We start from the raw sequence: 15013 nt of genomic DNA, 5'->3' as shown, positions 1-15013 counted from the left end.
GCAGTGTTGGACACTATCTCAAAACAGTAAGACAAAGAAAAGCAAAACAAAAACAATAAACTAAATAAACATAAGGGGAAATAATAGGAAATGGGGTCCTAGGCATCATTTATGGTCAGGAAGTCTAATAAAAACTAATTAATGGAGTAAATAAAACCGGTTTTCGTTTGTTTGTTTTTTTCTTTTAATGATCTTCTGGGACTAGAACTGCCTTTATATTAATATCTATTGTTTTAAATTTTGGTTTTTATTTTTAACTTTTCTAAATTGAAGTATTGAGAAAGGTCATGAGTTCAGAAAACCACCAAACATTTCAATACAAAATTTCCCATTTTTCACAAGAATATTTCTTACATAATCATAATAAAACCACACAAACTGGCAAATGAACACTCATATTGTAAAGCCATCTAATCACCAACTCTACCTATGTCTGCCCTATGTCCCCAAAATATTCTCTATAATAAAAGGATCCAGTTTGGAGTCACATGCTGCGTGAGGCCCTCTGCCCTTCCACACACCATCTTTATAACCTTGATCCTTTTAAAGAATATCCTCCAATTTGGTTTTATTTTCTCAATTTATTTTATTTATTTATTATGTCTCTGTGTGTGAGAGGTGTGTGTGTGTGTGTGTGTGTGTGAGAGAGAGAGAGAGAGAGAGAGGTGTGTGTATGTGAGAGAGAGATATGTGTATGTGTGTGAGAGAGATGTACGTGTATGTGTGTGAGAGAGATGTGTGTGTGTGTGTGATAGAGAGGTGTGCGTGTGTGTGAGAGAGAGAGAGAAAGAGAGAGAGAAATGTGTATGTGTGTGTGACAGAGAGAGAGATGTGTGTGTTTGTGAGAAAGAGATGTGTGTATGTGTGTGTATGAAAGAGAGAGGAGTGTGTGTATGTGTGTGTGTGAGAGAGATGTGTGTGTGTATGTGTGTGTGACAGAGAGAGAGAGATGTGTGAGTATGTGTGTGTGAGAGAGATGTGTGTGTTTGTGTGAGAGAGAGATGTGTGTATGTATGTGTGTGTGTGATAGAGAGGTGTGTGTATGTGTGTGTGTGTGATAGAGAGAGGTGTGTGTGTGGTAGAGAGAGATGTGTGTGTGTATGTGTGTGTGATTGAGAGGTGTGTGGTGGGGAGGGTGTCTCACCACAGCATGAAGATTGAGGTCAGAGGACAGTTTACAGGAGCCAGATCTTCCCTTCCCCATGAGGAACCCGGATAATGAACTCTGGTCATGAGGCTTAGCAGCAGGCGACCCTGCCCACTGAGCAAACTTCAGGCCTTGGATTCATCTCTTTTCTCATAACTGAATTTAAGATTTAAATTCCAATAAGACTGTCACAGACTATTGAATGTTCCCATAGTATTTTTTTTTTCACAGAGAATAGTAGTCAGTTATTTCATTGGTTTCCTTCTCCGAATTAAAAAGTATAAAAAATAGCCTCATTCTTTCTACAACTGGACAAAACAACCAATATTTCTTAACTTTGCTTTTGTTTGGCAGTGAATAAAAAAAATGGCCTCTGCCCCAGTAACTATTGTTGTCTAACAAACCATTTCAGAAGGATTTTTCTAAAGCACTGTTCTGTAGGCTGGCAGCCGAGGCTGGGGCCAACTGGGCGGGGACTGCTGGGCTGGGCCAGGCTGATCTCAGCGGGGCTGCTCAAGTCTGTGGTCGGCTGTGGGGCCAGCAGGGATGAGTCATGTCTTCACAAACACAAAATGAAGACATCATCACTTCTGCTATATTCTATTGGCTAGAAGTCAAAAGGTCAGACAGGTCCAAGCTTTGCATAACTAACAGTTTCCACGAGAAGAGCAAGTGCTCGTGATTACATCATTAATTACAGAAGCTGTTTGGTTTCTCTGCTGCTGAGCCAGAAAGGAGTCCCAGGGAGTAGCCTATAGCTTGAAAGAACCTACTTCTCTCGTGGCTGTTTTTATATCATGAGTTGTGATGCAAAAACTAAACCCATACTTTATAACTTTATAAGTTTTCCACAAAATGAAAGATTGTTAGGAAAACAACTTAGACTTGTACATCATTATAGATATTAATTTCAGGTAGTGTATAATGCTAAATAATTACAAGAGGAAATCTAGAATATGGAATTAAATTTATCCCATTTATCCATGGAGAAATTTCTTAACTTTTCATAAGTATTTTTCAAGTATAAAATTACTCTTGGGGAAAAAAATCAGCAATCTTACTTCCCAATGTGTTTTTTAAAAACATTTTTATTAATTCCTTGAGAATTTTATTAAACATATTGTGAACATATTCACCTGCCTCAACTCCTCTCCTTCCCACAGGCTCTGCCTCCCATTCCTCCCTACACAGTGGTGGTTTCCTCCTTCTTCTCTTCCTCCTTTTCCTCTTCCTCCATTTTATGCCCCATCGAGTCCGGCTTGGGCTGCCCAGCTAGGTCTTGGGACTGGCGCCCGCCTTGCCTATGGTTGACCTACATCGTTTCTTAAAAAGTAACTGATTCTCCTCCCAGCAAATATCAAATATTAACATCTCCTGAGATAGCGGTGGGATTATGTGCCCGCAACCCCCAACGTCACTGCCCCAGCCCCAGCCCCAGACCCACGTCCATTCCCCTCCCCCGCCCCACCCTGGGGTTTGTCTGACCAAGCTCGCTGGTCTTGCACATGCCTTCAACAGGGCATCCGCCCTGTTGTGTCTGAAAACCCTGGAGACTTGAGGTTACCACCACCTGCTCTTATCATCTCTTCTGCCCTCTCCTGCAAAGATTCTGAGCTCGGGGTAAGGAGTGTGCTGTGAATGCCTGAGATAGGTCTGAGCACTACGCAGTCCACTGTTGGACCTGCACACTGACCAGCTGAGAGTCTGTGCTAATTGCCATCTCTGGCCAGGAGAGGCTTCTGTGTTGAGGGCTGAGCTCTGTTGAGAGGAGATCTGGCCTATGGGTGTAGTTAGCAAGAAGTCATTTCCAATGTGTTGTTTGAAATGTTTTTATTTTTGAGACTCTAATTACATCATTTCTCCCTTCCCTGTCCTCTCCAAATCCTCCGACACACCCCACCTCGTTCTCTTTAAAATTCATGGCCTCTGTTTTCATTAATTGTTGTTATATACACAAATATATGCATAATATGACCTGCCAAGTCTGTGCAATATTAATATATATATTTGTATATATATATATATACACAGACACACACACACACACATATATGTGTGTGTGTGTGTGTGTGTATGTTTTCAGGTCTAACCATTCAATGTATGAGTCTGTTGTTTGGTTGTTAGCAGGGGAAAGGACTTGGAATATTTGCCCATACAACTTAAAACTCAAATCTATAACGTCTTTCACTGAGGAATTTGTCATATTTGTGTCATTTTCCTTCTCTATATCTGTTTTCTTATCTGTACATACAGTGGGCTTTGATATTTGTGGAATTTAAAGTTCTTGGCTATGTTTACATTGGAATCATCCTAGAGGAACATGATGTGAATGAGATCATGCCTAGCCCAAGGCCACTCTTCCTGGCTGACTGATCAGCAGCTGTGTGCAGCTACCTGGATTTCTCCAGGACGTTCATCTCATAACCTTCAACCTTTCTTTTTTCTCAAGATAGATAGTTTTTTTTTATTTCAGTCTTCAGCCAGGTGAAATAATTTCTATTCAATTAAGTATGATTTAAAATTTAGGAGTTTGTTATTTATCTAACTGAAATTCACTTTTTATTTATAAACCAACCCACTGTGTCCAGGGGTCACATAAAGGCACAGTAGGCTCCTGGTGTTCCAGAGGCAATACACAATACAGCGGAGTGGCTTCCAGAGGACATAGCTCCATAATTTTTCAAGAGCCTTGGCATTTAATAAAAGGTTACGTAACAACTATCTGTTATTTCATATCTTAGTCCAGAGATGCACAGTAAATATCAGCTGTGCCAAGGTCCGCAAAGGACTTAGCCACGGTTGCACAATCCAACACGTTGCACAATCAGTAACACTATCACAGTTACTGCACAGCCAGCTCCTTCCGCCATAGGAAGCCTGGGGTTCTGCTCCCTGGCTGGACCTGATGGCAAACTATGGCATAGGTCAGGTCTGGGGACTGTTCTCCAGTATGAAGGAAAACCAAGCCGACTCACTTGTACAATCAGAATTCTCGAGGCCTACTTGACAAAAAGTCGCCAAGGACCTGGGAAGCATGTCCCACCAGCAGTATGCAAACGCTCCTGTAAGGCTTCGGCATCGGGCCTGTGTGGGCCTGTGTGTATGAGCGTCAGAGGCTGCCGGTTCAGCTGCACACTTCTCTGTCCGTTGCCACTTGTTCAAGACATACTTGTTAAGTCTCTAACAAGCATGCTCTCCAGGAAGAGTTCAGAAGTCCCTTCTCAGTGGCCACTGACTTTGCTTGCTAGAAACTTTGATTTAAGATTCACGGGTGGGTGTGGAGATGCATGTCAATAATCCCGATACTTCAGAAACAGAGACAAGAGGAGCAGTGAATTGAAGATCATCTTTTGCTACATAATGAGTTCAAGGCCAGATCGGCTAGATGAGACCCTGTTTTTAAAAACAGTGCTCACCAGGCAGTGGTGTTGCATACCTTTAATCCCAGCATTTGACAGGCAGAGGCAGGCAAACCTCTGATTTCGAGGCCAGCCCGGTCTACAGAGGGAGTTTCAGGACAGATAGAACTACACAGAGAAACCCTGTCCCAAAAAAAACAAAATAAAAACAAAACATCAAAAACAACAAACCAAACTAAAATAAACAAAATAAACCACAACAAAAACACCTTGATCCTGATTTCATATCCAGCACGACAGCCCAGTCTGGTCAGCACACCTGACATTAACCCACCCACTCCAAATCCAACCTGTAGACCACGCCCAGATCACATATCCTGTGTGCTGGCCCAGTCTGGTGAGTTCCCTGAACCTTAACCTACCTGCACTGTATCTGACCTGTAGACCTAGGCCAGGAAACACATCATTGTGCCAATCCAACCTGGTAAGCCAGGGGAACCTCTCCTGCCCACACCATTCCCAATCCTCAAGGGCTTGATGGTACAGAGACCCCAGCCACTCACATCATCCTCACCCTCCCAAGCGTAAGGAGGGTGGCATAGCTTGCACCAACCCAAGCAGATCCAGCCATTGTCCCATTCATGTGCTTACCACTACATTGAATTACCCCTGTTCACTGTCTGAAGGATTGATCTACCAACTCCTCAAATCTGATCTGAAATCAATCAATTTGGCCAACTATAAAAACAACCCAAACTCCCATTCAAAAGAGAGAGCCTAGACTCTCCTATCAGATATACATGCCCATGTCCCATACCAAATCATAACATGAAAGGCCAAGGCAGTATATTTCCTCTAAAACCACCAGTCCTGCAGAAATATTCTCCAATAAAATGTTTTGGTAAAATCCGACATGCCTTCATGATAAAAGTCCTAGGGGAAGTGGGACCGAAGAGAAGCAATTTCATAAAATCAGGAAAGAAACAGCCACCGACTTTCCTATCCCTTTTCAACACTGTGCTCAAAGCACAAGCAGCATCAATAAAGTGAAAGAATTAAAGGGATACAAATAGGAAGAAGTCAAATTATCCCCATTTGCAAATAATATGTTATACATAAGAGATTCCAAAAACTCCACCATAAAAGTTCTAGAAATTATCAACAATTTCAGCAAAGTGGCAGGATACAAAATCAAATTACAAAAATCAGTAACCTTCCTATATACCACCAACAAACACACCGAGAAAGAGATCATGGACACGCTCCTGGAAATTCACAATATATAAATAAAATTTCACAAAATGAAATAAAGCATCTAAACATAAACATAAGCAAGGAGGTGAAAGATCTCTACAATGGAAACTTTAAATCTCTGAAGAAAGATTGGGGAAGATAACAAAAGATAGGAAAACCTCCCAGGCTTGCAGCTTGGTGGAGCTAATAATATTGTGGAAATGGCCATTCTGAGAAAAGCAATTTACATATTCAATACAATCCCAATACAAATCTCTATAACATTCTTCATAGAAATAGAAAAAAAGTCCTAAATGTCATATGGAACCACACAATAATAATAATGTTGAAGGTACTACCATTGATGATTTCAAGATATATTACAGAGGTATTAATTAAAACACCGTGGTACTGAAACAAAAGCAGAGACAAAGACCAACAGAAGAAAACAGAAGACCCAAACGTGAGTACTTGTAACTACAGCTATCTGATATTTGACAGCAATGCCCAAAACATATGCCGGACAAAAGAATCTTCAATGAATGGTCCTGGGAAAAGCAGATGCTCACATGTAGAAGAAAGAAATTAGACCTACATCTATTCCTCTGCATGAAGATCAACTCCAATTGGATCACAGACCTCAGTGTGAAACCTGAAATGCTGGAACGGCTAAGAGAAAACACAGGCAGTGCCCACGAGGCACAGGTATGGGAAAGGCTCTCTGACTAGAACTCCATTTCCTCAGCATTTAAGGCCAACAGTTGAGAACCTCCTAAATCTAAAACGCTTCTGTAGGGCAAAGGAAACAGTCAAGTGAAGAGGAAGCTCACGGAATGGGAGGGAATCTTTGCTGCTGTACATCTAATGGAGGATTCATATTCAGAATACGCAAAGAACTCAAAAATAAAGAGTTGGAAAACAAATGACCTCATTAAAAATGGGCTATCGATATGATCAGAGAGTTCTCAAAAGAAGTAACAAAAAGGGCTGGAGTGATGGCTCAGTGGTGAAGAACACCTGATGCTCTTCTAAGGGACCCAAGTTCAGTTTCAAGCCCCCACAACATGTGATTCACAACCACCTGTATCTCCAACTCCAGGGCATCTGACACCTCTGGTTTCTGCAGGCACTGCACTCATGTGCACATACCCACAAGTGCACATACACACACACACACACACACACACACACACACACACAAAGGCTCCGCATCCAACTCCATAGGTACTTGCTCAGCAGGGTTCAGTATTGCTCTATTCACAATAACTAGGATATGGAAACAGTCCTTCAGTGGGTAAATGATATATAATATATGTGTGTGTGAATATATTTTCATATACATATATATCACATTTTCATATACATACAAACAATGAAATAAAACATCGCTAAAGAGAAATGAAATCATGAAATTTTCAGGTAAATGGATGGATCCAGAAAATATATTCAGAGAGGTAATAAAGACCCTGAAAAACAAATACCGTGTATTCTTCGAACTTCAAATCTTTAGGTATTAATATATAACCTGTAGTAACTATAGAAACAAGGAAAGTAAAAGAGGACCCTGTCAGGGAAGCTCTAGAAAAGGGAATAGCTGGATACAGGTGCCATACAGGGGAAATGAGGAAAATGGAGAAAATGGGGAGGCTTTAACCACTGGGAAGGGACAAACAACTAGAGATGTTTAGGGAAGTCATAAAGAATCATATTATTTTATGATTACCTAAAATTATATATGACATACATAAGTGTACTTATATACATGTAAATGTTTATTTTTTTATGATGTTATGCCAAGAGCCATAGACTATATAACAAAACCCCCAGTACCAGGCATGAGAAACCTCCTTTATAGTTGTTAGTCAAGGGAGACCAAGAGATTCTCTAAATAATATAGGCCACTGTCGTTGCCCAGGGTTGCCTCCTAGAATTTGAAGGTAAGTCCCTATTGCTGAAGACATCACGTGTTTGAACACAGGACTTGGAGGAATCCAGCTGGGTTGGACCTGGAATCCTCTTCCCCAAGGACAGGCTCTCAGAGTACTGGAGGTGATATACAAATTGCCAATGTGGGGGGTGGGAGCAATTGGTAGTTTTACCCAATTGGAAATCTTACAAACCTTGCTAATAGCCAGAAAAGCAAGATACCCACCTAAGCTGCTGTAGTGGTACTTAAATTTTGGTGGTAACCAACAGCCATCTAACTTACTTAAGGCACACTCAATATAACAGTAGGGAATTCATGACTGGTACTAAAATTCTAGCCAAATACCCATGGCTGGTGAGACCATGGAATGTAGGTAGACTTTTCTGTCCCAGTGGCCAGCTTCCAAATAACCACACGGAGATTTCTTATTAGTTATAAAAGCTCAACTGATAGCTTAGGCTTATTACTAACTAGCTCTTACCGCATAAATTTACTCATTTTTATCCATCTTCTTGCTGTCACATGACTTGTGGCATTTATCTCTTGTCTTGTATGTCTTGTTCCCTCTCCATCTGGCTGGCAACTCCACCCTTCTTCTCAGAGTTCTCTCTGTCTGGCTCTCCTGCCTAAACCTCCTCCTGCCTAGCCCCTAGCCACTTAACTCTTTATTAAACCAATGAGAGCAACACATCTTCACAGTGTAGAAAAAGATTATTCTACAACAATGGAACCTAGAAGAGAAACTACTACTGCCACTTCTGTAGAGCAATATATTTTCAACTACATTTTACATACTTGTGAATGTAGATAACCAGGTAAAATAAATGCAGATAAAAGCAGCTCTTGTCCCTTATCAAAGAAGCCTGCCTCTTTTTGCAGTAGATAGAGACCACTGTAGAAGGCTACACCTTAACCACAACGCAGAGAACAACTGATCCTGAGGTGTCAGCCCAAACTGACAAATCTGCAGCATAGTTCCTAAAGGAACATCACAGAAGATGGAATGGAAAGGTAAGAACCAAGGAAGCTTCATCTATGAAAGCTCAACAGTATGGGTGCTCGCATAAGACATGAGCAATTGACATCAGTTGACATGTCAATGTGGCTGGCGGAACTCACAAAATCCCACCCACAGATGAAGAAATACAGTTTATGGCTGCTGGGAGAGGAGGAATCCAGGGGAGAAGTCCTTAATTGGTCATTAAATACCAAGTGATCAGCTTTAAAAACATGTATACAAGGGTCTGGAGAGGTGGCTCAAGGTTAAGAGCACATATTGCTTTTGCAAAGGACCCAAGTTAGGTTGTCAGCATCCATGTTAGGCAGCTCACAACCATATGTGACTCCAGCTTCAGAGGATCAAACACATCTGACTTCTGCAAGAATCTGCACCCGTGTGTAAATAAGCACCTACTTGTGATTAAAAATATAAAAATAAAATTTGAAGCATATACATACAAAATGACACTAGATGGACACAACAGGTTTCACTCACACATGCATGCGTGTGAGTGTGTGTGAGAGTGTGTGTGTATGTGAGTGTGTGAGTGTGTGTGTGTGTGTGTGTGTGTGTGTGTAAAAATTAAAGAAAAAGAGGCCATAATTTGAGAGGGAGTTGGGGAAATATGGGAAGAGAAGGTGAGAGGAGAAAGAAGGAGGCAATAATGTAAGTACACGAAATTTTTCAAAAAATTTAAAAAAGAAGACCTAAAGAGGTAGAAACACTAATCACCTACCTAGCTCTCAACACAACAAAATAGTGCTGCATAAACTTAACGTGAAAAGTCAGGAAGAGAGTGAGCTAAGGAAGCATGGACAAATCACACTGCAAGCAAGAAATTCAACATACTTTATTTCTCCAGAAGGATAAAATCCGAGGGACAAGAAATGATTCTGTTAACAAAACGGCAATCAGAACATGAAGGACCTCGCAATACCATATTTCAGGAGCTTGATTTTACCTCATCAGGAATGAAGAGCCCTTGAAAGTTTTCAATGAAGCGAGCGTGGCCCACCAATGATTATGAAGATCAGGTCTGGTTGACGGTGGGAGGTAGACACGCTAGGCCTGCTGTTGACCCACGCTAGGTCTGGTAGTCTTAGTGTAATTCATCTAATGGTACGGCCCCACTGGGAATGGAGTCTGAAGGGAGTGATAAAGCGAGGGGAAACCTAGTAGTAGCCAAGGTGGCTAAATGGGACTCCAAAGTATATGACTCAAATACTTCCGAAGAGATCTAATTTCTGATCCACAGCTTGTCTTTCCCGCTGCCAGTATCTCTACCGTCTCTCAGCTACCCTAGCGGTTTCTCTGCATGCCTTCACATTCTCTCTCCACTAAAATCTGGGAAAGTGCAACAATTCTTTTCTTTGCTTTTCTGTTTAGACAGTCGCTCTACACATCCCTGGCTGTCCTGAAACTCATTATGCAAATCAAGTTGAACTTGAACTCAGAGAGCTGCCTGCCTCTGTCTCCCAAGTGCTGGGATTAAAGGCGTGCAGCACCACACCTGGCTTAAAAAGATTTTGTAAGCCAAAACAAACTACAAGAAAAGATGTGGGCACAGGGATGCAAGCCTGTACTCCCAGTACTCAAGAGACTGAGGCCGGGATTCTGAATTTTAGGTCAATCATTGCTACTTACGATCTTGTCTCAAAAGAAATTTTTTAAATGCAGCATGTGGTATAAAAACTACTTGCCCTAAATTTAAGTGTGTTGGATATTATAAAGTCATCTGGAGATGATTAAATATCTGAGAGGGGGTTTGGCATATGCTGCATGTAAACACGATGCCACAGTTACATAAAGCACTTGGACATCTTCACGTTTTATTTGCTGGCTTCTCTGGAATTAATGGTCAACAGATACCAGAGACAACTGTAGTCATTGGTCATATACACCTATTGAAATGTGGCTTTTCTGGCTAGAGAAATAACTTTGAAAGATACATTAAATTTCATATTTAACACAAAAAGGTGAAATGTATTGAATAGCATTAACTAATGATTTTTTTGCTTAATTGGGTTAAATGAACCACATTGTTAAAATTAATTTTGTCTTTTTTATAAGATTCTTTTTTAATATTTATTTATTTACTTATTATGTATACAATATTCTGTCTCCAGGCCAGAAGAGGGTACCAGACCTCATTGCAGATGGTTGTGAGCCACCATGTGGTTGCCGGGAATTGAACTCAGGACCTTAATCACTTAAGTGCTCTTAATCACTGAGCCGTCTCTCCAGCCCCTAATTTTGTCTTTTTCTTCGGAAGTTTAACTACTGAAATGTTTTTAGATTTCATACGGGACTTGTATTGCACTTCTAGCCTTGGAAGAAAGAAGAAAGTATGGCCAAGCTTACGATGGTTCAAGTCTCCACTCAGAGGTAAGGATGTCACTGCTGTTCATGTGTCTTTGCCTAAACCAAGTCCCATGATCATATCTAACTTTTGGGAGAGGAAGTAATGTTGAACCACAGATACCCAAGACCCAGCCAAAATGTCACAAAATACATAAATAAGGAGGTACAACAGCATCAACTGAGCACTTAAAACAATCGTGCCACAAGAGGCGTTGTTTGCATAAACCCATCACAGGGCAGCAGCGGAGCTGTGTGGGTGGAGCCCAGCATACAGGCAGCCGGTAACCCCGGGCAGGGCGAGCACACAGTGACGCTATGGTTTGTGCTTCACTGTGGGTCTGCTATCTCATAGGGAGCCAGAAGAGTGGAAGACCAAACCAGGGCATTGGATGCAAAACCCCACGGGCAAAGCTGTGGATCAGACCACTTTTCAAGCGACATAGCGTCCCATGATAGGAAATCATCATGATTTCCCACGGGTGAAAAAGCAAAAGGAGCTTAGCATGGAAAGAGGCTTGAAAAGGGGCCTCGGGCTGCACCGGAAGGAAAGGGGCGGGGCAAATGAAACCTCAGTAGACGCTGAACAGCACTGCAAGGGGACCTCAGTGTTGTGGGTAACCTACAGCCATGATGAAGGCATTTCCTGTTCATTCCTCTCAGTAGCAGCAACTAGATCCTGGCTTAGTCTGGTGTTGTTGGTTGTTTTACTCTTCACTCTTTTGGGGGTGCCCACCCCCAGCTCCCAAATAATATCACACACGGAGGCTAATTCATAATTATAAATGCCTGGCCTAATCTTGACTTGTTGCTAGCCAGCTTTTCTTAACTTAAATGATCCCAACTACCTTTTGCCTCTGGACTTTTTCCTTTTCTTACTTCTTTATGCCATACTTTCCTCCTTACTCCATGGCTACCTGTGTGGCTGGTCCCTCGCATCGTCCTCTACTTGTTCTTGCTCTTCCTTCTCTCCCCCCAGATTTTCCCTCCTCTGTATTCTCTCTGTCTACCAGCCTCACCTCGCCGTTCTACTGCCTCACTATTGGCCTTTCGGCCCTTTATCAGACCATCAGGTGTTTTAGACTGGCGAAGCCACAGAGTTTCCCAGAGTTAAACAAATGCAGCATAAACAAAAGTGACACGCCTTGAAATAATATTCCCCTACAGTCTGGGGGCTACGGGTGGGAGAAGGTGTGAGGTGGAGTCTACCAGACCAGGAAATACTGCGAGAGACCTAAGATACCTAAACACTGCTAAAGCCCAACCACTAACCATAAAGAAAAGCAGACAGAGTCTTGAAGTCTTAAGCACCACACCAAATGCCGTCTGATGTTTGAAGGTGCGCTGCGCCTCACAACCCAGTTTCAACAGAGCACTCCCTTGTCCAAGTAGTCACTGAGGCTGACTCAGATAAGGCAGTTCTCTTGTTTCTGCCTTCCGTGGACTGTGCCACACTCTGACTACCAAGACTCAGCAGCGCAGACTCAAGCATGATTCAACACAAAGCCTACTAGTCGGAAAGACAAAGACAGCTAATCCCCAAGACGTGGCCAGAGGGGTAGTCTTTCTGGTGTTCATACTTTTGTCGTGCTAGTTCAGGTACTTGTTTGGGGGCAATGTTTCAAGTTTGTTCCTTCCTTTTATTTTACAGGTAATTTGATGACCTTAGGTGGGGGAAGGAACGACCATCAGAAAGAAGATGGAGTGGTAAGAACCCAGTTTTCTTTCTTTCTCTCTCTCTCTCTCTCTCTCTCTCTCTCTCTCTCTTTCTTTCTTTGTTTTTGTTTGGTTTGGTTTGGCTTTTGTTTGTTTGTTTTTGTATTTTGGTTTGGGTTTGTTTGGTTGGCTAATTTGGTTTTTTGCTTTAGGTTTTGTTTTTTGAGACAGGTCTGGCTGTAAAGCTCTAGCTGTCCTGGAACTTGCTCTGTAGACCAGGTTAGCCTCAGATACACAGCAACCCACCTGGATCTGCCTCCCAAATGCTGGTATTAAAGGTGTGCACCACCACGCCTGCTGGAACTCGGCCTTCTAAAGCAAATGAGGCGGAGCTGACTCATTGGCTGAGGGCCTGTTTGAAGAAGGAACAGAAAATAAAGAAAGCCGGCCTACAAACCACAATCCCAGAGAACTTAGACAACAATGTGGACACTAAGAGAGACTTACATAGATATAATCTACATGGGAAGTAGAAAGTAGAAAAAGACAAGATCTCCTGGGTAAATTGGGAGCATGGGGACCTTGGGGGAGGATTGAAGAAGGGAGGGGAGAGGCACGGAGGGGAGCAGAGAAAAATGTAGAGCTCAATAAATATCAATTTAAAAAAAAGAAAATGAAACAGAGAAGTACCTTTTTACACAAGGACTTGGAAGTAAGGGTAAGGGGAAGGGCCTCTGACTTCCTTTCCCTCCCACACCTTCCTCAAAACATCATTCATTCCATCGACTTATTATTTTTCTTCTTTTTGTGTGTGGTGTGCATATACGTATATTCAGGTACAGATGCATGCACACATGTGTGCACATGTGGGAAACCTCAGCTTGGTGTCAGGGATCCTTCTTTATCATTCTTCTACCTCGTTCTGTGAGGTGGGGTCTCTCAGTCAAACTCACAGTTTTCCTGCCGCACTAGTCTTGTTAGCCAGCTTGATCTAAAATTTCCTGCCCCAGCCTTCTGAGGCTGAACTTACTGGCTGGCTGCCATGCCTACCAGGAATTTACGTGGCTCTGGAAATCTAGAGTCTGCTCCTGTAGTTTGCAAGGCAAGTGTTTTAACCATTGAGTCATCTCTCCAGCCCCAATGCCTTCATTTTAAATGGATCCTTCCTCAGGTCTAGATCTCCTCTCCAGGTTACAGCTTTGCACTGGACACCCCGTATGACTGCCTTACACATGTCTGAAACTTAATTTCCAAATGAACAAATTCTCATGCATGCCAACAAATACAGCCTCTCCCTCTCAGATGCACTTAATGGTACTACCACGGACCAGCCTCTCAGGCAAGAAATCTGAGTACTGCTTGCTTTCTCTGTTCCTTGCCTGTCACGTGAACTGTTGCACGGATATCTGTGTAATCATGCAAAGATATGTTGTATTTGTTTACATTGCAGAATATTTGTTTAATAAGATGTGTTGCTGTTTTACCTTGTCTGCACCTGATTGGTCTAATAAGAAGCTGAGTGACCAATAGCAAGGGAGGAGGTATAGGCGGGACTTCCAGGCAGGGAGCATAAGTAGGAGGAAGAATTTAGGTTACAGAAAGGAGAAAGAAAAAGAGATGCCCAGGAGATACCAGAAGCCAGCCAGCCAGCCAGACACAGAGGAAGCAGGAAAGTGGGACATACAGAATGAAAGAAAGGTAAAACGCCCTGAGGCAAAACATAGGTGAATAGAAACAGGCTGAATTATGTTTAAAAAAAAAAAAAGGCTAGAGGAACAAGCCTAAAAAAAAAAAAAAAAAAAAAAAAAAAAGGCTAGAGGAACAATCCTAAGCCAAGGCTGAGTATTCGTGATTAATAGTAAGTCTCTGTGTCTTTATCTGGGAGCTGGTTGGTGGCCCAAAGAAAATTCCAACCACAACGGATTCTAGTAAGTTCACCTGAATCACCGTCCAACTGCGTGGAGGTACTGCAAGTACAAGTACTGTGATCTCCCCCCCCCACTCCTTCCGCAACCCACTGCCCGGCCATACTCTTAGAAGTGACTGTGACCTTAGGATTTCAAATGTTGCCTGTGGCTCTCTGACTTCAGTGGCTCTCTGACTTCAGTGGCTTCATTTGACACATAGATTACATCCAGACTCTCCAAGGCCAGGCATGACCTGACCTCACTTCCTGTTTATCTCAATCACTCCCCGCCACGCCTCCTTTCTGCCTTAAGCATCACTGATTTTCTTTTCATTTCCTTGCTACACCTTAGAGGTCCTTCACGTGTGGATCTTTTCTGGGGTTGTAACATTGTTATTTCCTTCATGGCATTCTGGGTTTGTTGTTG

The 15013-nt window shown here is 42.3% G+C and overlaps 1 long non-coding RNA gene across 1 annotated transcript; it reads left to right on the top strand.

Moving 5' to 3' along the window:
• Nucleotides 1–12187: 12187 nt before the first annotated feature.
• On the top strand, nt 12188–13294 carry LOC125391081 (uncharacterized). Its single transcript, XR_007228951.3, has 3 exons — nt 12188–12582; nt 12676–12731; nt 12893–13294. It is a non-coding gene; the product is annotated as an uncharacterized LOC125391081 (long non-coding RNA).
• Nucleotides 13295–15013: the final 1719 nt, after the last annotated feature.

This window comes from Myodes glareolus, chromosome 16 (genome assembly GCF_982192425.1).
Source record: "Myodes glareolus chromosome 16, mMyoGla1.1, whole genome shotgun sequence".
In the NCBI taxonomy this organism is placed as follows: Eukaryota; Metazoa; Chordata; class Mammalia; order Rodentia; family Cricetidae; genus Myodes; species Myodes glareolus.
This window is presented reverse-complemented; position numbering and strand designations above follow the sequence as displayed.